The following is a 24,894-nucleotide window of genomic DNA, read 5'->3' on the forward strand; positions in this document are numbered from 1 at the left end:
GTGGATGCGATGTTGAGGGTCGTGACCTTCAAATCGATACCTATTTCGGCATATGTTCATTTTCTTTTCAAACCAGACTGGGTGGGTCGTTTGGGGATATATGGGAACATTTCTGTGCTTTTTTCGGTTTCGGATTGTCTAAAAAGTATCCTTTTCTCTAATTAGACGTGTGGATGTGATGTTGAGGGTTGTGACCTTCGAATTGATACCTATTTCGACATATGTTCATTTTTTATCCGAACCAGACCGGGTGGGTCGTTTGGGGTAATTGGAGGGCATTTCTGAAATTTTTTGGGTTTGAGATTTTTAGAAAGTGTTCTTATCTGTTATTAAATTTGTGGATGCGATATTGAGGGTCGTGACCTTCGAATCGATACGTATTTTGACATATGTTCATTTTTTATCCGAATCAGACCTAGTGGGTCATTTGGGCTTATCTGGGGGCTTTTTTGTACTATTTTGGGTTTGAGATTTTCTAAAAAGTGTCTTTATCTCTTATTATACGTGTGGATGCGATGTTGAGGGTCGTGACCTTCTAATCGATACCTATTTCGGCATATGTTTTTTTCCGATTTAAATCAGATCGAGTTGGTCGTTTGGGGTTATTTGGGGGCATTTTTGTACTTTTTTGGGTCTGGGATTTTCTAAAAAATGTCCTTATCTCTTATTAGACGTGTGGATGCAATGTTGAGGGTCGTGACGTTCGAATCGATACCTATTTCGACATAAGTTCATCTTCGGTTTAAACCAGACCGGGTGGGTCGTTTGGGGTAATTTGGGGGTATTTCTATACTTTTTTGGGTTTGGGATTCTCTAAAAAGTGTCCTTATCTCATATTACACGTGTGGATACGATGTTGAGGGCCGTGACCTTCATATCGATACGTATTTCAACATATGTTCCTTTTTAGTCTGAACCATATCGGGTGGGTCGTTTGGGGTTATTTGGGGGGCATTTATGTACTTTTTTGGGTTTGGGATTTTCTAAAAAGTGACCTTATCTCTTATTAGACGTGTGGATGCGATGTTGAGGGTCGTGACGTTCGAATCGATACCTATTTCGGCATATGTTCATTTTTTGTTTAAACCGGACCGGGTGGGTCTTTTGGGGTTACTCGGGGGCATTCCTGTACTTCTATGGGTTTGGGATTTTCTAAAAAGTGTCCTTATCTTTTATTCGACGTCTAGATGTGTTGTTGAGAGTCATGACCTTCGAATCGATACGTATTTCGACATATGTACATTTTTGGTCCGAACCAAATCGGGTGGGTCGTTTTGTGTTATTTGGGGGCATATCAGTACTTTTTTAGGTTTCGGGTTTTCTAAAAAGTGTCCTTAGCTCTTATTAGACATGTGGATGCGATGTTGAGGGTCGTGACCTTCGAATCGATACATATTTCTACATATGTTCATTTTTTGTTTAAACCAGACCGGGTGGGTCGTTTAGGGTTATTTAGGGGCATTTCTGTACTTTTTTGGGTTTGGGATTTTTCAAAAAGTATCCTTATCCCTTATTAGATGTGTGGATGTGATATTGAAGATCGTGACGTTCGAATCAATACCAATTTCAACATATGTTCATTTTCGGTTTTAACTAGACCGTGTGGGTCGTTTTGGGTTATTTGGCGGCATTTCTATACTTTTTTGTGTTTAGGATTTTCTAAAAAGTGTCCTTATCTCTTATTAGCCGTGTGGATGCGATGTTGACGGTCATGACCTTCGGATCGATACGTATTTTAACATTTGTTCATTTTCAATTTAAACCAGACTGGGTGGGTCGTTTGGGGTTATTTGGGGGCATTACTGTTCTTTTTTGGGTTTGGGATTCTCTAAAAAGTGTCCTAATCTCTTATTAGACGTGTGGAAGCGATGTTGAGGGTCGTGTCCTTCAAATCGATACCTATTTCGGGATATGTTCATTTTCAGTTTAAACTAGACTGGGTGGGTCGTTTGGGGACATTTGGGCTCATTTCTGTACATTTTTTGGGTTTGGGATTGTCTAAAAAGTATCCTTATCTCTTATTAGACGTGTGGATGTGATGTTGAGGGTTGTGACCTTCGAATTGATACCTATTTCGATATATGGTCAATTTTTGTCCGATCCAAACCGGGTGGGTCATTTGGGGTAATTTGAGGGCATTTTTCTGAACTTTTTTGGGTTTGAGATTTTTAAAAATTGACCTTTTCTCTTATTACACATGTGGATGCGATGTTGAGGGTCCTGACCTTCGAATCGACACGTATTTCGACATATGTTCATTTTTTGTCCGAACCAGACCGAGTGGGTCGTTTGGGCTTATTTGGGGGCTTTTCTATACTATTTTGGGTTAGGGATTTTCTAAAAAGTATCTTTATCTCTTATTAGACGTGTGGATGCGATGTTGAGGGTCATGGCCTTCGTATCGATACTTATTTAGACATATGTTCATTTTCGGTTCGAACCAGACCGGGTGGATCGTTTGAGGTAATTTGAGGGCATTTTCATACTTTTTTGGGTTTGGGATTTACTAAAAAGTGTCCTTATCTCTTATTAGACATGTGGATGCGATGTTGAGGATTGTGACGTTCGAATCGATACCTATTTCTACATATGTTCATTTTCGGTTTAAACTAGACTGGGTGGGTCGTTCGGGGTTATTTGGAGGCATTTTTGTACTTTTTGGGCTTTGGGATTTTCTAAAAAGTGTCCATATCTTTTATTAGACGTGGGGATCCGATGTTGAGGGTCATGACCTTCGGATCGATACGTATTTTGACATATGTTCATTTTTGGTTCGTACCAGACCGAGTGGGTCGTTTGGGGCAATTTGAGGACATTTCTGTACTTTTTTGGATTTGGGATTTTCTAAAAGTGTCCTTATCTCTTATTAGACGTGTGGTTGCGATGTTGAGGGTCGTGACCTTCGAATAGATACCTATTTCGGCCTATGTTCATTTTTGGTTTAAACTCGACTGGGTGGGTCGTTTAGGGTTATTTGGGGGTTTTTTTGTACTTTTGGGTTTGGGATTTTCTAAAACAAATCTTTATCTCTTATTAGACGTGTGGATGAGATATTGAGGGTTGTGACCTTCGATTCGATACATATTTCGACATATGTTCATTTTTTGTCCGAACCAGACCGATGGGGTCGTTCGGGGTAATTTGAGGGCATTTCTGTACTTCTTTGGGTTTGGGATTTTTTAAAAAGTGTCATTATCACTTATTAGACGTGTGGATGCGATGTTGAGGATCGTGACGTTCGAATTGATACCTATTTTGACATATGTTAATTTTCGGTCCGAGCCAGGCCGGGTGGATCGTTTGAGGTAATTTGAGGGCATTTCCATACTTTTTCGGGTTTGAGATTTTCTAAAAAGTATTCTTATCTCTTATTAGACGTGTGGATGCAATGTTGAGGATCGGGACGTTCGAATCGATACCTATTTCGACATATGTTAATTTTCAGTTTAAACTAGACTGGGTGGGTCATTTGGGGTTATTTGGGGACATTTCTGTACTTTTATGGGTTTTTGATCTTCTAAAAAGTGTCCTTATCTCTTGTTAGTCGTGTGGATGCAATGTGGAGGGTTGTGACCTTCAAATCGTTACCTATTTCGGCATATGTTCATTTTCGGTTCAAATCCAATTAGGTGGGTTGTTTAGAATTGTTTGGGGGCATTTCAAAAAAATTTTGGGTTTGGAATCTTCTAAAACGTATCCTTATCTCTTATTAGACGTGTGGATGCGATGTTGGGGGTCGTGACCTTCGAATCGATACCTATTTCCACATATGTTCATTTTCGGTTTGAACCAGACCGGGTAGGTCATTTGGGGTTATTTGGGGGCATTTTTATACTTTTTTGGGTTTGGGATTCTCTAAAAAGTGTCCTTATCACTTATTAGATGTGTGGATGCAATGTTGAAGGTCGTTAGCTTCGAATAGATACATATTTTGACATATGTTCAGTTTTTTGTCCGAACCAGACCGACTGGGTCATTTGGGCATATTTGGGGGCATTTTTGTACTATTTTGGGTTTGGCATTTTCTAGAAAGTGTCTTTATCTCTTATTAGACGTTTGGATGCGATGTTGAGGGTCGTGACGTTCAAATCGATACCTATTTCGACATAAGTTTATCTTTGGTTTAAACTAGACCGGGTGGGTCGTTTGGGGTTATTTGGGGATATTTCTATACTTTTTTGGGTTTTGAATTCCATAAAAAGTGTCCTTATCTCTTATTACATGTGTGGATGCGAGGTTGAGGGTCGTGACCTTCGAGTCAATATGTATTTCGACATATGTTCATTTTTTGTCCGAACCTGATCTAGTGGGTCGTTTGGGCTTATCTGGGTGCTTTTCTATACAATTTTGGGTTAGGGATTTTCTAAAAAGTGACTTTATCTCTTATTAGACGTGTGGCTACGATGTTGAGGGTCGTGACCTTCTAATCGATACCTATTTCGGCATATGTTTTTCTTCGGTTTAAACCATATGGGGTGGGTTATTCGGTGTTATTTAGGGGCATTTTTATACTTTTTTGTGTTTGGGATTTTCTAAAAAGTGTGCTTATCTCTTATTAGACATGTGGATGCGATGTTGAGGGTCGTGATGTTCGAATCGATACCTATTTTGACATATGTACATTTTTGGTTTAAACCAGATCGGGTGGGTCATTTGGGGTTATTTGGGGGCATTTCTATACATTTATGGGTTGGGGATTTCCTAAAAAGTGTCCTTATCTCTTATTAGACGTCTGGATGTGATGTTAAGAGTCATGACCTTCGAATCGAAACGTATTTCAAAATATGTTCATTTTCGGTCCGTACCACACCGGGTGGGTCGTTTGGGGTTATTTGGGGGCATTTTTGTACTTTTTAAGTTTTGGATTTTATAAAAAGTGTCCTTATCTCTTATTAGATGTGTGGATGGGATGTTGAGGGTATGACCTTCGGATTAATACCTATTTTGACATATGTTCATTTTCGGTTTAAACCAGACCGGGTGGGACGTTTGGGGTTATGTGGGGGCATTTCTGTACTTTTTCTGGTTTGGGATTTTCCAAAAAGTGTCCTTATCTCTTATTAGACATGTGGATGCGATGTTGAAGATTGTGACGTTCGAATCGATATCAATTTTGACATGTGTTCATTTTCAGTTTAAACTAGACCAGGTGGGTCGTTTGGGGTTATTTGGGGGCATTTCTGTACTTTTATGAGTTAGGGATTCTCTAAATAATGTCCTTATCACTTATTAGACGTGTGGATGCAAAGTTGAAGGTCTTTACCTTCGAATAGATACATATTTTGACATATGTTCATTTTTGCTTCGAACCAGACCGAGTGGATCGTTTGGGCTTATTTGGGGGCATTTTTGTACTATTTTGGGTTTGGGATTTTTTAAAAATGTCTTTATTTCTTATTAAACGTGTGGATGCGATGTTGAGGGTCGTGACGTTCGGATCGATACCTATTTTGACATAAGTTCATCTTCGGTTTAAACCAGACTGGGTGGGTCGTTTGGGGTTATTTGGGGGTATTTCTATACTTTTTTGGGTTTCGGATTCTCTAAAAAGTGTCCTTATCTCTTATTACATGTGTGGATGCGACGTGAAGGTCATCACCTTTGAATCGATACGTATTTCGATAAATGTTCATTTTCTATCCAAACCATACCGGGTTGGTCGTTTGGGGTTATTTGGGGGCATTTCTGTACATTTTTGGGTATGGGATTTTCTAAAATGTGTCATTATCTCTTATTAGACGTGTGGATGCGATGTTGAGGGTCGTGATGTTCGAATTGATACCTATTTCAACATATGTATATTTTTGTTTAAACCAGATCGGGTGGGTCATTTGGGGTTATTTGGGGGCATTTCTGTACATTTATGGGTTGGGGATTTTCTAAAAAGTGTCCTTATCTCTTAGTAGACGTCTGGATGTGATGTTGAGAGTCGTGACCTTCGAATTGAAACATATATTGACATATGTTCGTTTTCGGTCCAAACCAGACTGGGTGGGTTGTTAGGGGTTATTTTGGGGCATTTCAGTACGTTTTAAGTTTTGGATTTTATAAAAAGTGTCATGATCTCTTATTAGACGTGTGGATATGATGTTGAGGGTCGTGACCTTCGTATCGATACCTATTTCGACATATGTTCATTTTCAGTTTAAACCAGACCGGGTGGGTCGTTTGGGGTTATGTGGGGGCATTTCTGTACTTTTTCTTGTTTGGTATTTTCAAAAAAATTTCCTTATCTCTTATTAGACGTGTGGATGCGATGTTGAAGATCGTGACGTTCGAATCGATACCAATTTCGACATATGTTCATTTTCGATTTAAACTAGAACAGGTGGGTCGTTTGGGGTTATTTGGGGGCATTTCTGTACTTTTTTGGGTTTGGGATTTTCTAAAAAGTGTCCTTATCTCTTATTAGACGTGGGGATTCGATGTTGAGGGTCATGACCTTCGTATTGATACATATTTAGACACATGTTCATTTTTAGTCCGAACCAGACCGGGTGGATTGTTTGAGGTAATTTGAGGGCATTTCCATACTTTTTTGGGTTTGGGATTTTCTAAAAAGTGTCCTTATCACTTATTAGATGTGTGGATGCGATGTTGAGGATCGTGACGTTCGAATCGATACCTATTTCGACATATGTTCATTTTTTATTTAAACTAGACTGGGTGGGTCGTTTGGGGTTATTTGGGGACATTTCTGTACTTTTTTGGGTTTTGGTTTTCTAAAAAGTGTCCTTATCTCTTATTAGACGTGTGGATGCAATGTTGAGGGTCGTGACCTTCGAATCGTTTCCTATTTCGGCATATGTTCATTTTTTATTTAAATTCGACTGGGTTGGTCGTTTAGAAATTTTTTGGGTTTAGAATTTTCTAAAACGTATCCTTATCTCTTATTAGACGTGTGGATGCGATGATGGGGGTCGTGACCTTCAAATCGATACCTATTTCCACATATGTTAATTTTCGGTTTGAACCAGACCGGGTGGGTCATTTGGGGTTATTTTGGGGCATTTCTATACTTTTTTGGGTTTGGGAGTCTCTAAAAAGTGTCATTATCACTTATTAGACATGTGGATGCAATGTTGAAGGTCATTACCTTCGAATAGATACATATTTCGACATATGTTTAGTTTTTTGTCCGAACCAAACCGAGTGGGTCGTTTGGGCATATTTGGGGGCATTTTTGTACTATTTTGGGTTTGGGATTTTCTAAGAAGTGTCTTTATCTCTTATTAGACGTTTGGATGCGATGTTGAGGGTCGTGACGTTCGAATCGATACCTATTTCGACATAAGTTTATCTTCGGTTTAAACCAGACCGGGTAGGTCGTTTGGGGTTATTTGGGAATATTTCTGTACCTTTTTGGGTTTGAAATTCTCTAAAAAGTGTCCTTATCTCTTATTACAGGTGTGGATGCAAGGTTGAGGGTCGTGACCTTCGAATCGATACGTATTTCGACATATGTTCATTTTTTGTCCGAACCAGATGTAGTGGGTCGTTTGGGCTTATCTGGGGGCTTTTCTGTTCTATTTTGGGTTAGGGAATTTCTAAAAAGTGTCTTTATCCCTTATTAGTCGTGTGGATGCGATGTTGAGGGTCGTGACCTTCTAATCGATACCTATTTTGGCCGATGTTTTTTTTCGATTTAAACCAGACCGGGTGGGTCGTTTGGTGTTATTTGGGGGCATTTTTGTACTTTTTTGGGTTTGGGATTTTCTAAAAAGTGTCCTTATCTCTTATTAGACGTGTGGATGCGATGTTGAGGGCCGTGACGTTCGAATCGATACCTATTTCGACATAAGTTCATCTTCGGTTTAAACCAAATCGGGTGGGTCGTTTGGGGTTATTTGGGGGTATTTCTGTACTTTTTTGGGTTTGGGATTCTCTAAAAAGTGTCCTTATCTCTTATTACATGTGTGGATGTGATGTTGAGGGACGTGACCTTCGAATCGATACATATTTTGACATATGTTCTTTTTCAGTCCGAACCATACCGCGTGGGTCGTTTGGGGTTATTTGGGGGCATTTCTGTACATTTTTGGGGTTGGGATTTTCCAAAATTTGTCCTTATCTCTTATTAGATGTGTGGATGCGATGTTGAGGGTCGTGACGTACGAATCGATACCTATTTCGACATATGTACATTTTTTGTTTAAACTAGACCGACTGGGTCGTTTGGGGTAATTTGGGAGCATTTCTGTACATTTAGTGGTTGGGGATTTTCTAAAAAGTGTCCTTATCTCTTATTAGACTTCTGGATGTGATGTTGAGAGTCATGACCTTCGGATCAAAACCTATTTCGAAATATGTTCATTTTCGGTCCGAACCAGACCGGGTGGGTCGTTTGGGGTTATTTGGGGGCATTTCAGTACTTTTTAAGTTTTGGATGTTCTAAAAAGTATCTTTATCTCTTATTTGACGTGTGGAGACGATGTTGAGGGTAATGACCTTCGAATCAATACCTATTTTGATATATGTTCATTTTCGATTTAAACCAGACCGGGTGGGACGTTTGTGGTTATGTGGGGGCATTTCTGTACTTTTTCTGGTTTTGGATTTTCCAAAAAGTGTCGTTATATCTTATTAGATGTGTGGATGCGATGTTGAACATTGTGACGTTCGAATCGATACCAATTTTGACATATGTTCATTTTCAGTTTAAACTAGGCCGGGTGGGTCGTTTGGGGTTATTTGGGGGCATTTCTGTACTTTTATGAGTTAGGGATTCTCTAAATAATGTCCTTATCACTTATTAGACGTGTGGATGCATGGTTGAAGGTCTTTACCTTCGAATAGATACATATTTTGACATATGTTCATTTTTGCTCCGAACCAGACCGAGTGGGTTGTCTGGGCTTATTTGGGGGCATTTTTGTACTATTTTGGGTTTGGGATTTTTTAAAAAGTGTCTTTATTTCTTATTAGACGTGTGGATGCGATGTTGAGGGTCGTGACGTTCGAATTGATACCTATTTCGACATAAGTTCAATTTCGGTTTAAACTAGACCGGGTGGGTCGTTTTGGGTTATTTGGGGGTATTTCTATAATTTTTTGGATTTGGGATTCTCTAAAAGTGTCCTTATCTCTTATTACATGTGTGGATGCGATGTTGAGGGTCCTGACCTTCGAATCGATACATATTTTGACATATGTTCATTTTCTGTCCGAACCATACCGGGTGGGTCGTTTGGGGTTATTTGGGGGCATTTCTGAACATTTTTGGGTATGAAATTTTTATAAAATGTATCCTTATCTCTTATTAGACTTGTGGATGCGATGTTGAGTGTTGTGACATTCAAATCGATACCTATTTTGACATATGTATATTTTTTGTTTAAACCAGACCGGGTGGGTCGTTTGGGGTTATTTGGGGGCATTACTGTACTTTTTTGGGTTTGGGGTTCTCTAAAAAAGTGTCCTTATCTCTTATTAGACGTGTGGATGCGATGTTGAGGGTCGTGACCTTCAAATCGATACCTATTTCGGGATATGTTCATTTTTTATTTAAACCAGACTGGGTGGGTCGTTTGGGGATATATGGGGGCATTTCTGTACTTTTTTGGGTTTGGGATTGTCTAAAAAGTATCCTTATCTCTAATTAGACGTGTGGATATGATGTTGAGGGTTGTGACCTTCGACTCGATACCTATTCGACATATGTTCATTTTTGTTTAAACAAGATCGGGTGGGTCATTTGGGGTAATTTGAGGGCATTTTTGAACTTTTTTGGGTTTGAGAATTTTAAAAAGTGTCTATATCTCTTATTACACGTGTGGATGCAATGTTGAGGGTCGTGACCTTCGAATCGATACATATTTTGACATATGTTTTTTTTTTGTTTAAACCAGACCGGGTGGGTCGTTTGGGGTTATTTGGGGGCATTTTTATACTTTTTTGGGTGTAGGATTTTTTAAAACGTGTCCTTGTCACTTATTAGACGTGTGGATGCGATGTTGAGGATCGTGACCTTCGAATCGATACCTATTTCCACATATGTTCATTTTCGGTTTAAACCAGACCGGGTGGGTCGTTTGGGGTTATTTGGGGGCATTTCTGTACAAAAGAGGGCAGCCCCTTCCCTCCCCCCTTAGACAGGCCTAAGAGGAAGAGGAGAGCTCCCAAAACAACCCGAGGACAGGCCCTCGGTTATACAGCCTAGCAAATGGCCCAAGACTCAAAGTTACAAGTTTCGAACTTCGAGTCGATACCTATTTCGACATATGTATATTTTTTGTTTAAACAAGATCGGGTGGGTCGTTTGGGGTTATTTGGGGGCATTTCTATACATTTATGGGTTGGGGATTTTCTAAAAAGTGTCCTTATCTCTTATTAGACGTCTAGATGTGATATTGAGAGTCATGACCTTCGAATCGAAACGTATTTCTACATATGTTCGTTTTCGGTCTGAACTAGACTGGGTGGGTCGTTTGGGGTTATTTGGGGGCATTTCAGTACTTTCTAAGTTTCAGATCTTCTAAAAAGTGTCCTTATCTCTTATTAGACGTGTGGTTGTGATGTTGAGGGTTGTGACCTTTGAATCGATACCTATTTCGACATATGTTCATTTTTTGTTTAAACCTGACTGGGTGGGTCGTTTGGGGTTATGTGGGGGCATTTATGTACTTTTTCTGGTTTGGGATTTTCAAAAAAGTTTCATTGTCTCTTATTAGACGTGTGGATGCAATGTTGAAGATCGTGACCTTCGAATCGATACCAATTTCGACATATGTTTATTTTTGGTTTAAACTAGATTAGGTGGGTCGTTGGGGGTTATTTGGGGGCATTTCTATACTTTTATGTGTTAGGGATTCTGTAAAAAGTATCCTTATCTCTTAGTACACGTGTGGATGTGATGTTTAAGGTCGTGACCTTCAGATCGATACATATTTTGACATTTGTACATTTTCAGTCCGAATCATACCGGGTGGGTCGTTTTGGGTTAATTGGGGGCATTTCTGTACTTCTTTGTGTTTAGGATTTTCTAAAAAGTGTCCTTATCTCTAATTAGACGTGGGGATACGATGTTGACGGTCGTGACATTTGAATCGATACATATTACGACATATGTTCATTTTTTGTTTAAACCAGACCGGGTGGGTCGTTTGGGGTTATTTGGGGGCATTACTGTACTTTTTTGGGTTTGGGGTTCTCTAAAAAAGTGTCCTTATCTCTTATTAGACGTGTGGATGCGATGTTGAGGGTCGTGACCTTCAAATCGATACCTATTTCGGGATATGTTCATTTTTTATTTAAACCAGACTGGGTGGCTCGTTTGGGGATATATGGGGGTATTTCTGTACTTTTTTGGGTTTGGGATTGCCTAAAAAGTATCCTTATCTCTAATTAGACGTGTGGATATGATGTTGAGGGTTGTGACCTTCGACTCGATACCTATTCGACATATGTTCATTTTTTGTCCGAACAAGATCGGGTGGGTTCTTTGGGGTAATTTGAGGGCATTTTTGAACTTTTTTGGGTTTGAGATTTTTAAAAAGTGTCTTTATCTCTTATTACACGTGTGGATGCAATGTTGAGGGTCGTGACCTTCGAATCGATACATATTTTGACATATGTTTTTTTTTTGTTTAAACCAGACCGGGTGGGTCGTTTGGGGTTATTTGGGGGCATTTTTATACTTTTTTGGGTGTGGGATTTTCTAAAACGTGTCCTTGTCACTTATTAGATGTGTGGATGCGATGTTGAAGATCGTGACCTTCGAATCGATACCTATTTCCACATATGTTCATTTTCGGTTTATACCAGACCGGGTGGGTCGTTTGGGGTTATTTGGGGGCATTTCTGTACTTTTTGGGTTTGGGATTTTCTAAAACGTATCCTTATCTCTTATTAGACGTGTGGATGTGATGTTGATGGTCGTGACCTTCGAATCGATACCTATTTGCACATATGTTCATTTTCGGTCCGAACCAGACCGGGTGGGTCGTTTGGGGTTATTTGGGGCCATTTCTGTATTTTTTGGGTTTGGGATTTTCTAAAAACTGTCCTTATCACTTATTAGACGTGTGGATGCAATGTTGAAGGTCGTTACCTTTGAATAGATACGTATTTTGACATATGTTTATTTTTTGTCCGAACCAGACCGAGTGGGTCGTTTGGGCTTATTTGGGGGCATTTCTGTATTAATTTGGGTTTGAGATTTTCTAAAAAGTGTCTTTATCTCTTATTAGACGTGTGGTTGCTATGTTGAGGGTCGTGACGTTCGAATCGATACCTATTTCGACATAAGTTCATCTTCAGTTTAAACCAGACCGGGTGGGTCGTTTGGGGTTATTTGGGGGTATTTCTGTACTTTTTTGGGTTTGGGATTCTCTAAAAAGTGTCCTTATTTCTTATTACACGTGTGGATGCGATGTTGAGGGTCGTGACCTTCGTATCGATACGTATTTTGACATATGTTCATTTTTTGTACGAACAATACCGGGTGGGTCGTTTGGGGTTATTTGGGGGCATTTATGTACTTTCATGGGTTTGGGATTTTCTAAAAAGTGTCATTATAGCTTATTACACGTCTGGATGTGATGTTGAGAGTCATGACCTTCGAATCGATACGTATTTCGACATATGTACATTTTCGATCCGAACCAGATCGGGTGCGTCGTTTTGGGTTTTTTGGGGGTATTTTTGTACTTATTTAGGTTTGGGATCTTCTAAAAAGTGTCATTATCTCTTATTAGACGTGTGGATACGATGTTGAGGGTCGTGACCTTCGAATCGATACCTATTTCGACTTATGTTCATTTTCGGTTTAAACCAGACCGGGTGGGTCATTTGGGGTTATTTAGGGGCATTTCTGTACTTTTTTGGGTTTGGGATTTTCCAAAAAGTATCCTTATCTCTTATTAGACGTGTGGATGCGATGTTGAAGCTCATGACGTTCGAATCAATACAAATTTTGACATATGTTCATTTTCGGTTTAAACTCGACCGGGTGGATTGTTTGGGGTTATTTGGGGGCATTTCTGTGCTTTTATGGGTTAAGGATTCTCTAAAAAGTGTCCTTATCTCTTATTACATGTGTGGATGCGATGTTTAGGGTCTTGACCTTCGGATCGATACATATTTTGACATTTGTTCATTTTCGGTCCGAACCATACCGGGTGGGTCATTTTGGGATATTTGGGGGCATTTCTGTACTTTTTTGGGTTTGGGATGGTATAAAAAGTATCCTTATCTCTAATTAGACGTGTGGATGTGATGTTGAGGGTTGTGACCTTCGAATCGATACCTATTTCGACATATGTTCATTTTTGGTTCGATCTAAATCGGGTGGGTCATTTGGGGTAATTTGAGGGCATTTCTGAACTTTTTTGGGTTTGAGATTTTTAAAAAGTGACTGTATCTTTTATTACACGTGTGGATGCGATGTTGAGGGTCGTGACCTTCGAATCGACACATATTACGACATATGTTCATTTTTTGTCCGAACCAGACCGAGTGGGTCGTTTGGGCTTATCTTGGGGCTTTTCTGTACTATTTTGGGTTAGGGATTTTCTAAAAAGTATCTTTATCTCTTATTAGACGTGTGGATGCGATGTTGAGGATCGTGACCTTCAAATCGATACCTATTTCGGCAAAAAAAAATTTCGGTTTAAACCTGATCGGGTGGGTCGTTTGGGGTTATTTGGGGGCATTTCTGTACTTTTTTGGGTTTGGGATTTTCTAAAAAGTGTCATTATCTCTTATTAGACGTGTGGATGCGATGTTGAGGATCGTAACGTTCGAATCGATACCTATTTCGACATATGTTCATTTTCGGATTAAACTAGACTGGGAGTGTCATTTGGGGTTATTTAGGGGCATTTCTATAATTTTTTGGGTTTGGGATTTTCTAAAAAGTGTCGTTATCTTTTATTAGACGTGGGGATGCGATGTTGAGGGTCGTGACCTTCGGATCGATATGTATTTCGACATATGTTCATTTTCGGTCCGAACAAGACCGGGTGGATCGTTTGGGGTAATTTGAGGGCATTTCCATACTTTTTTGGGTTTCGAATTTTCTAAAAGTGTCCTTATCTCTTATTAGACGTGTGGATGCGATGTTGAGGGTCGTGACCTTCGAATTGATACGTATTTTGACATATGTTTAATTTTTGTCCGAACCAGACCGAGTGTGTCGTTTGGGCTTATTTCGGGGCATTTCTGTATTATTTTGGGTTTGGGATTTTATAAAAAGTGTCTTTATCTCTTATTAGACTTGTGGATGCGAAGTTGAGGGTTGTGACTTTCGAATCGATACCTATTTCGGCATATGTTTATTTTCGGTGCGAACCATACCGTGTGGGTCATTTGGGGTTATTTAGGGGCATTTCTGCACTTTTTTGTCTTTGGGAATTTCTAAAAAGTGTCCTTATCTCTTATTAGACGTGTGGATGTGATGTTGGCGGTTGTGACGTTTGAATTGATACATATTTCGATATATGTTCATTTTTTGTTTAAACCAGACTGAGTGGGTCGTTTGGGGTTATTTCGGGGAATTACTGTACTTTTTTGGGTTTGGGATTCTCTAAAAAGTGACCTTATCTCTTATTAGAAGTATGGATGCGATGTTGAGGGTCGTGACCTTTGAATCGATACCTATTTCAGCATATGTTCATTTTCGGTTTAATCCAGACTGGGTGGGTCGTTTGGGGTTATTCTGGGACATTTCTGTACATTTTTGGGTTTGGGATTGTCTAGAAAGTATCCTTATCTCTTAGTAGAAGTGTGGATGTGATGTTGAGGGTTCGTGACCTTCGAATTTATATCGATTTTGACATATGTTCATTTTTTGTCCGTACTAGATCGGGTGGGTCGTTCGGGGTAATTTGAGGGCATTTCTGTACTTTTTTTGGTTTGGGATTTTCTAAAAAGTGTCCTTATCTCTTATTAGACGTGTGGATGCGATGTTGAGGATCGTGACCTTCGAATCGATACCTATTTCGGCATATGTTCATTTTTGGTTTAAACCCGACTGGGTGGGTCGTTTATGGTTATTTGGGGGCATTTTTGTACCTATCTAGGTTTGGGATTTTCAAAAACGTATCCTTATCTCTTATTAGACGTGTGGATGCGATGTTGAGGGTCGTGACCTTCGAATCGATACCATTTTTGACATATATTCATTTTTTGTCTGAACTCGACCGGGTGGGTTGTTTGGGGTAATTTTGGAGCATTTCTGTATTTTTTTTGGTTTGGGATTTTCTAAAAAGTGTATTTATCTCTTATTAGAAGTGTGGATGCGATGTTGAGGGCCGTGACCTTCGAATCGATACCTATTTTGGCATACGTTCATTTTTTGTTTAAACCCGACTGGGTGGGTCGTTTAGGGTTATCTGGGGGAATTTCTGTACTTTTTTGGGTTTGGGATTTTTGAAAACGTATCCTTATCTCTTATTAGACGTGTGGATGCGATGTTAAGGGTCGTGACGTTCGAATCGACAGCTATTTTGGCATATGTTCATTTTCAGTTTAAACCTAACTGGGTGGGATGTTTAGGGTTATTTGGGGGCATTTTTGTACTTTTTTGGGTTTGGGATTCTCTAAAAAATGCCCTTAAATCTTATTAGACGTGTGGATACGATGTTGAGGGTCGTGACCTTCGATTCGATACGTATTTTGACATATGTTCATTTTCCGTCGGAATTAGACCGGGTGGGTCGTTTAGGGTTATTTGGAGACATTTCCGTACTTTTTTGGGTTTGGGATTTTCTAAAAAGTGTCCTTATATCTTATTACACGTGTGGATACGATGTTGAGGGTCGTGACGTTCGAGTTGATACCTATTTCGACATATGTTCATTTTCGGTTTAAACCAAACCGTGGGTCGTTTGGGGTTATTTAGGGCATTTTTGGACTTTTATAGGTTTGGGATTTTCTAAAAAGTGCCCTTATCTCTTATTAGACATCTCGATGTGATGTTGAGAGTCGTGACCTTCGAATGAGTATGTATTTTGGCATATGTTCATTTTCACTTGAACCAGATCGGTGGGTCGTTTGGGGTTATTTGGGGTCATTTTGTACTTTTTTAGATTTGGGATTTTTAAAAAGTGTCCTTGTCTCTTATTAGACGTGTGGTTGCGATATTGAGGGTCATGACGTTCGAATTGATACCTATTCGGCATATGTTAATTTTTTATTTCCACCATATCGGGTGGGTCGTTTGGGGTTATTTGGGGCATTTTTGTACTTTTATGGGTTTGGGATTTTCTAAAAAGTGTCATTATCTCTTTTTAGACATCTGGATGTGATGTTGAGAGTCGTGACCTTCGAATCAATACGTATTTTGACATATGTTCATTTTCGGTTCGAACTAGATCGGGTGGATCGTTTGGGGTTATTAGGGGCCATTTCTGTACTTTTTTGGGTTTGGGATTTTCTAAAAACTGTCCTTATCACTTATTAGACGTGTGGATGCAATGTTGAAGGTCGTTACCTTCGAATAGATACGTATTTTGACATATGTTTATTTTTTGTCCGAACCAGACCGAGTGGGTCGTTTGGGCTTATTTGGGGGCATTTCTGTATTATTTTGGGTTTGAGATTTTCTAAAAAGTGTCTTTATCTATTATTAGACGTGTGGTTGCTATGTTGAGGGTCATGACGTTCGAATCGATACCTATTTCGATATAAGTTCATCTTCGGTTTAAACCAGACCGGGTGGGTCGTTTGGGGTTATTTGGGGGTATTTCTGTACTTTTTTGGGTTTGGGATTCTCTAAAAAGTGTCCTTATTTCTTATTACACGTGTGGATGCGATGTTGAGGGTCGTGACCTTCGTATCGATACCTATTTTGACATATGTTCATTTTCAGTCCGAACCTTACCGGGTGGGTCGTTTGGGGTTATTTGGGGGCATTTATGTACTTTCATGGGTTTGGGATTTTCTAAAAAGTGTCATTATAGCTTATTAGACGTCTGGATGTGATGTTGAGAGTCATGACCTTCGAATCGATACGTATTTCGACATATGTACATTTTGGTCCGAACCAGATCGGGTGCGTCGTTTTGGGTTTTTTGGGGGCATTTTTGTACTTATTTAGGTTTGGGATCTTCTAAAAAGTGTCATTATCTCTTATTAGACGTGTGGATACGATGTTGAGGGTTGTGACCTTCGAATCGATACCTATTTCGACTTATGTTCATTTTCGATTTAAACTAGACCGGGTGGGTCATTTGGGGTTATTTAGGGGCATTTCTGTACTTTTTTGGGTTTGGGATTTTCCAAAAAGTATCCTTATCTCTTATTAGACGTGTGGATGCGATGTTGAAGATCGTGACGTTCGAATCGATACCAATTTTGACATATGTTCATTTTCGGTTTAAACTAGACCTGGTGGATTGTTTGGGGTTATTTGGGGGCATTTCTGTGCTTTTATGGGTTAAAGATTCTCTAAAAAGTGTCCTTATCTCTTATTACACATTTGGATGCGATGTTTAGGGTCTTGACCTTCGGATCGATACGTATTTTGACATTTGTTCATTTTCGGTCCGAACCATACCGGGTGGGTCGTTTTGGGTTATTTGGGGGCATTTCTGTACTTTTTTGTCTTTAGGATTTTCTAAAAAGTGTCCTTATCTCTTATTAGACCTGTGGATGCGATGTTGACGGTCGTGACGTTTGAATCGATACATATTACGACATATGTTCATTTTCGGTTTAAACCAGACTGGGTGGGTCGTTTGGGGTTATTTGGGGGCATTACTGTACTTTTTTGGGTTTGGGATTCTCTAAAAAAGTGTCCTTATCTCTTATTAGATGTGTGGATGCGATGTTGAGGGTCGTGTCCTTCAAATCGATACCTATTTCGGCATATGTTCATTTTCGGTTTAAACTAGACTGGGTGGGTCGTTTTGGGATATTTGGGGGCATTTCTGTACTTTTTTGGGTTTGGGATGGTATAAAAAGTATCCTTATCTCTAATTAGACGTGTGGATGTGATGTTGAGGGTTGTGACCTTCGAATCGATACCTATTTCGACATATGTTCATTTTTTGTCCGATCTAAACCGGGTGGGTCATTTGGGGTAATTTGAGGGCATTTCTGAACTTTTTTGGGTTTGAGATTTTTAAAAAGTGACCATAACTTTTATTACACGTGTGGATGCGATGTTGAGGGTCGTGACCTTCGAATCGACACATATTTTGACATATGTTCATTTTTTGTCCGAACCAGACCGAGTGGGTCGTTTGGGCTTATCTTGGGGCTTTTCTGTACTATTTTGGGTTAGGGATTTTCTAAAAAGTATCTTTATCTCTTATTAGACGTGTGGATGCGATGTTGAGGATCGTGACCTTCAAATTGATACCTATTTCGGCAAAAAAAAATTTCGGTTTAAACCAGATCGGGTGGGTCGTTTGGGGTTATTTTGGGGCATTTCTGTACTTTTTTGGGTTTGGGATTTTCTAAAAAGTGTCCTTATCTCTTATTAGACGTGTGGATGCAATGTTGACGATCGTAACGTTCGAATCGATACGTATTTCGACATATGTTCATTTTTGGATTAAACTAGACTGGGAGGGTCGTTTGGGGTTATTTGGGGGCATTTCTATAATATTTTGGGTTTGGGGTTTTTTAAAAAGTGTCGTTATCTTTTATTAGACGTGGGGATGCGATGTTGATGGTCGTGACCTTTAGATCGATATGTATTTCGACATATGTTCATTTTCGGTCCGAACAAGACCGGGTGGATCGTTTGGGGTAATTTGAGGGCATTTCCTTACTTTTTTGGGTTTGGGATTTTCTAAAAGTGTCCTTATCTCTTATTAGACGTGTGGATGCGATGTTGGGGGTCGTGACCTTTGAATTGATACGTATTTTGACATATGTTTAAATTTTGTCTGAACCAGACGGTGTATGTCGTTTGGGCTTATTTCGGGGCATTTCTGTATTATTTTGGGTTTGGGATTTTATAAAAAGTGTCTTTATCTCTTATTAGACGTGTGGATGCGAAGTTGAGGGTTGTGACCTTCGAATCGATACCTATTTCGGCATATGTTTATTTTCGGTGCGAACCATACCGGGTGGGTCGTTTGGGGTTATTTAGGGGCATTTCTGCACTTTTTTGTCTTTGGGAATTTCTAAAAAGTGTCCTTATCTCTTATTAGACATGTGGATGTGATGTTGGCGGTCGTGACGTTTGAATCGATACATATTTCGATATATGTTCATTTTTTGTTTAAACCAGACTGAGTGGGTCGTTTGGGGTTTTTTCGGGGAATTACTGTACTTTTTTGGGTTTGGGATTCTCTAAAAAATGACCTTATCTCTTATTAGAAGTGTGGATGCGATGTTGAGGGTCGTGACCTTTGAATCGATACCTATTTCAGCATATGTTCATTTTCGATTTAAACCAGACTGGGTGGGTCGTTTGGGGTTATTCTGGGACATTTCTGTGCATTTTTGGGTTTGGGATTGTCTAGAAAGTATCCTTATCTCTTATTAGAAGTGTGGATGTGATGTTGAGGGTTCGTGACCTTCGAATTTATACCAATTTTGACATATGTTCATTTTTTGTCCGTACCAGACCGGGTGGGTCGTTTGGGGTAATTTGAGGGCATTTCTGTACTTTTTTTGGTTTGGGATTTTCTAAAAAGTGTCCTTATCTCTTATTAGACGTGTGGATGCGATGTCGAGGATCGTGACCTTCGAATCGATACCTATTTCGGCATATGTTAATTTTTGGTTTAAACCCGACTGGGTGGGTCGTTTAGGGTTATTTGGGGGCATTTTTGTACCTATCTAGGTTTGGGATTTTCAAAAACGTATCCTTATCTCTTATTAGACGTGTGGATGCGATGTTGGGGGTCGTGACCTTCGAATCGATACCATTTTTTACATATGTTCATTTTTTGTCTGAACCCGACCGGGTGGGTTGTTTGGGGTAATTTTGGAGCATTTCTGTATTTTTTTTTGGTTTGGGATTTTCTAAAAAGTGTCCTTATCTCTTATTAGAAGTGTGGATGCGATGTTGAGGGTCATGACCTTCGAATCGATACCTATTTCGGCATACATTCATTTTCGGTTTAAACCCGACTGGGTGGGTCGTTTAGGGTTATCTGGGGGAATTTCTGTACTTTTTTGGGTTTGGGATTTTTGAAAACGTATCCTTATCTCTTATTAGACGTGTGGATGCGATGTTGAGGGTCGTGACGTTCGAATCGACAGCTATTTTGGCATATGTTCATTTTCGGTTTAAACCTAACTGGGTGGGACGTTTAGGGTTATTTGGGGGCATTTCTGTACTTTTTTGGGTTTGGGATTCTCTAAAAAATGTCCTTAAATCTTATTAGACGTGTGGATGCGATGTTGAGGGTCGTGACCTTCGATTCGATACGTATTTGGACATATGTTCATTTTTCGTCCGAATTAGACCGGGTGGGTCGATTAGGGTTATTTGGAGACATTTCCGTACTTTTTTGGGTTTGGGATTTTCTAAAAAGTGTCCTTATATCTTATTAGACGTGTGGATACGATGTTGAGGGTCGTGACGTTCGAATTGATACCTATTTCGACATATGTTCATTTTCGGTTTAAACCAAACCGCGTGGGTCGTTTGGGGTTATTTAGGGCATTTCTGGACTTTTATGGGTTTGGGATTTTCTAAAAAGTGCCCTTATCTCTTATTAGACATCTGGATGTGATGTTGAGAGTCGTGACCTTCGAATGAATACGTATTTTGACATATGTTCATTTTCACTTCGAACCAGATCGGGTGGGTCGTTTGGGGTTATTTGGGGTCATTTCTGTACTTTTTTAGATTTGGGATTTTTTAAAAAGTGTCCTTGTCTCTTATTAGACATGTGGATGCGATATTGAGGGTCATGACGTTCGAATTGATACCTATTCGGCATATGTTAATTTTTGGTTTCAACCATATCGGGTTGGTCGTTTAGGGTTATTTGGGGCATTTTTGTACTTTTATGGGTTTGGGATTTTCTAAAAAGTGTCCTTATCTCTTTTTAGACATCTGGATGTGATGTTGAGAGTCGTGACCTTCGAATCAATACGTATTTTGACATATGTTCATTTTCGATTCGAACTAGACCGGGTGGGTCGTTTGGGGTTATTTAGGGGCATTTCTGTACTTTTTTAGGTTTGGGATTCTCTAAAAATTGTCCTTATCCCTTATTAGACGTCTGGATGCGATGATTAGGGTCGTGACCGTTGAATCGATACGTATTTCGACATTTGTTCATTTTCAGTCCGAACCATACCGAGTGGGTCGTTTGGAGTTACTTGGGGGCATTTTTTGTACTTTTTTGTGTTTGGGATTTTCTAAAAAGTGTCTTTATCACTTATTAGACGTGTGGATGCGGTGTTGACGATCATGACGTTTGAATCGATACATATTTTGGCATATGTTTATTTTTGGTTTAAACTAGATCGGGTGGGTCGTTTGGGGTTTGGGGGCATTACTGTACTTTTTTGGGTTTGGGATTCTCCAAAAAGTGTCCTTATCTCTTATTAGATGTGTGGATGCGATGTTGAGGGTCGTGACCTTCGAATCGATACTTAGTTCCATATTTGTTCATTTTCGGTTTAAACCAGACTGGGTGGGTCGTTTGGGGTTATTTGGGGGCATTTTTGTACTTTTTTGGGTTTGGGATTTTCTAAAAAGTGTCCTTATCTCTTATTAGATGTGTGGGTGCGATGTTGAGGGTCGTGACCTTCGAATCGATACTTAGTTCCACATATGTTCATTTTCGGTTTAAACCAGACTGGGTGGGTCATTTAAGGTTATTTGGGGGCATTTCTGTACTTTTTTGGGTTTGGGATTGTCTAAAAAGTATCCTTATCTCTTATTATACGTGTGGATGTGATGTTGAGGGTCGTGACCTTCAAATCGATATCTATTTCGACATATGTTCATTTTTCGTCCTAACCAGACCGGGTTGGTCGTTTGGGGTAATTTAAGGGCATTACTGCAGTTTTTTGGGTTTGGGATTTTCTAAAAAGTGTCCTTATCTCTTATTACACGTGTGGATGCGATGTTTAGGGTCGTGACCTTCGAATCGATAAGTATTTCGACATATGTTCACTTTCGGTCCGAACCATACCGGGTGGGTCGTTTAGGGTTATTTGGGGGCATTTCTGTGCTTTTTTGGTTTGGGATTTTCTAAAACGTATCCTTATCTCTTATTAGACATGTGGATGCGATGTTGAGGGTCGTGACCTTCGAATCGATACTTTTTTTTTTAATAGGTAAGTATGATTGTTTTAAGACAGAAAAATGGAGAAATAAAATACATAAAATGGCAGCCCTTGCCCCCTCCACTTAGACAGGCCTAAGAGGGGAAGGAGAGCTCCAGAGCGTACCCGAGGACCAGCCCTCGGTGATACAGCCCCAAACAATAGGGGCCTACTACTCAATATGAAGGGGTCCTAAAGTAGGTCTTATGGTCTGAGTCATTCTTGATCAACTCCACTAAGTCCGGGGGGAAATCCGGGGGGTAGAAAAAAGATTCCCCATCCCCAGTGTCAATGGCTGCAACAAAGTCTACCGGTTGGTTGAGCTCCCTCCAAACATGTCTAATCTCCTTACGTTGCAATTGCTCCATTAGAGATGTGATCCGGACCTTTAAGGCCTGCAAGCTCCAAGGACAGCTCACTATCCCATTCAAAATATCCACTACAAGTTTGGAATCAGATCTAATAGAAACCCGAAGGAGATCCTTTTGAATGCATAAAGTGACTCCCCTAAGGATAGCAAGAAGTTCCATGCCAAGAACAGAATTATCGTCCCCCTTCCCAGCATTAGCCATAATAGCAGCCCCTGTGTCATCACGAATGATCCCACCATAAGAAGCTCTATCAACCGTCAAAGACCCATCACAATGAAGGGCTGTCATGTGAGTAGGAGGTCTGAACCACGCACAAGTTTTCTGTGTAATAACCTTCCAATCCACCCTAATCCCCCAACCGTCGCCGTAAACGATTTTGGGATTTTGGACAATCGAAATGGGAAAGGCAAGACACACTTGATAGCCACATCAAGTCTAATAGCCTCAATAATCTGATCATGAGACCTAACCTTGTTTTCAAAAAGCCTTCGATTTCTTTCCCACCAAATATAAGGCACAGTAGCACAAAAAGCCAACTTGGGAATAATGTCCATCTTGTCATTAGCACAGCCAACATTTGAGAGCCAGACAATTGCATTCTGGAGAGAGGTGGGCCCCCCACCCCCTTGTGAGCAAGAGGAACTAATTCTCCCCCAAATGCTGCTGGAAAAGGGGCAATTGAAGAAAAGATGCTCATGACTTTCAGTTCCAGCCCAACAAAAAATGCAATTCGGTCCAACATGGATATTCCTCTTAATTAGCTGGTCTTTGGTTAGGAGAGCACCCATAAGACATCTCCAAGCAGTGCAAGAATGCTTAGGGAAGTTCTCTGCAAACCAAATATATTTATTCCAGCCCACCATAGTAGAAGTCCTTCTAATAGTGTCCCAGGCTGATTTAGTGGTGAACAAGCCATTAGGGGTTTTCTTCCAAAAAATAAGATCCTCCGTACCACTCAAAATAGGAACATGTTGCAAATCACCCCAGACACTAATCAGGTCAAAGGAACCATAGGAATGGGATGCCAGGCGCCCTGTCTAATAATGTTCAAAACCATAGCCATTCGGTGAGAGCCCGCATCATATCTGATACGATCCCCAAATTTCGAATCGATACCTACTTCGACATACGTTCATTTTCGGTCCGAACCAGACCGGGTGGGTCGTTTGGGATAATTTGAGGGCATTTCTATACTTTTTTGGGTTTGGGATTTTTGAAAAAGTGTCCTTATCTCTTGTTAGACGTGTGGGTGCGATGTTGAGGGTCGTGACCTTCGTATGGATACCTATTACGGGATATGTTCATTTTCAGTTTAAACCCGACTTGGGGGGTCGTTTAGGGCTATTTGGGGGCATTTCTATACTTTTTTTGGTTTGGGATTCTATTAAAAGTGTCTTTATCTCTTATTAGACGTGTGGATGCGATGTTGAGGGTCGTGACCTTCGAATCGATACCTACTTTGACATATGTTCATTTTTTGTCCGAACCAGACTGGGTGGGTCGTTTGGGGTAATTTGAGGGCATTTTTGTACTTTGGGTTTGGGATTTTCAAAAACGTATCCTTATCTCTTATTAGATGTTTGGATGCGCTGTTGAGCGTCGTGACCATCGAATCGATACCTATTTCGGCATATGTTCATTTCGTTTTAAACCCGACTGGGTGGATAGTTTAGGTTTTTTTGGGCTCATTTCTGTACTTTTCTGGGGTTGGGAATTTCTAAAACGTATCCTTATCTCTTATTAGACGTGTCGAAGCGATGTTGAGGGTCATGACCTTCGAATCAATACCTATTTCCAAAAGTGTTCATTTTCGGTTTAAACCAGATCGGGTGGGTCAATTGGGGTTATTTGGGGTCATTTCTGTACTTTTTTGGGTTTGGGATTTTCTAAAAAGTGTCCTTATCTCTTATTAGACGTGTGGATACGATGTCGAGGGTCGTTACCTTCAAATCGATACGTATTTCGACATATGTTCATTTTTTGTCCGAACCAGACCGAGTGGGTCGTTTGGGCTTATTTGGGGGCATTTCTGTACTATTTTGGGTTTGAAATTTTCTAACAAGTGTCTTTATTTCTTATTAGATGTGTGGATACGATGTTGAGGGTCGTGACCTTCGAATCGATACCTATTTTGGCATATGTTTATTTTCGGTTTAAACCAGACCGGGTGGGTCATTTGGGGTTCTTTGGGGGCATTTTGGTACTTTTTTGGGTTTTTGATTCTCTAAAAAGTGTCCTTATCTCTTATTAGACGTGTGGATGTGATGTTGAGGTTCGTGCCTTTGGATCGATACGTATTTTGACATATGTTCATTTTTTGTCTGAACCAGAACGG

This window comes from Telopea speciosissima, unplaced genomic scaffold, assembly GCF_018873765.1.
Source record: "Telopea speciosissima isolate NSW1024214 ecotype Mountain lineage unplaced genomic scaffold, Tspe_v1 Tspe_v1.0042, whole genome shotgun sequence".
In the NCBI taxonomy this organism is placed as follows: Eukaryota; Viridiplantae; Streptophyta; class Magnoliopsida; order Proteales; family Proteaceae; genus Telopea; species Telopea speciosissima.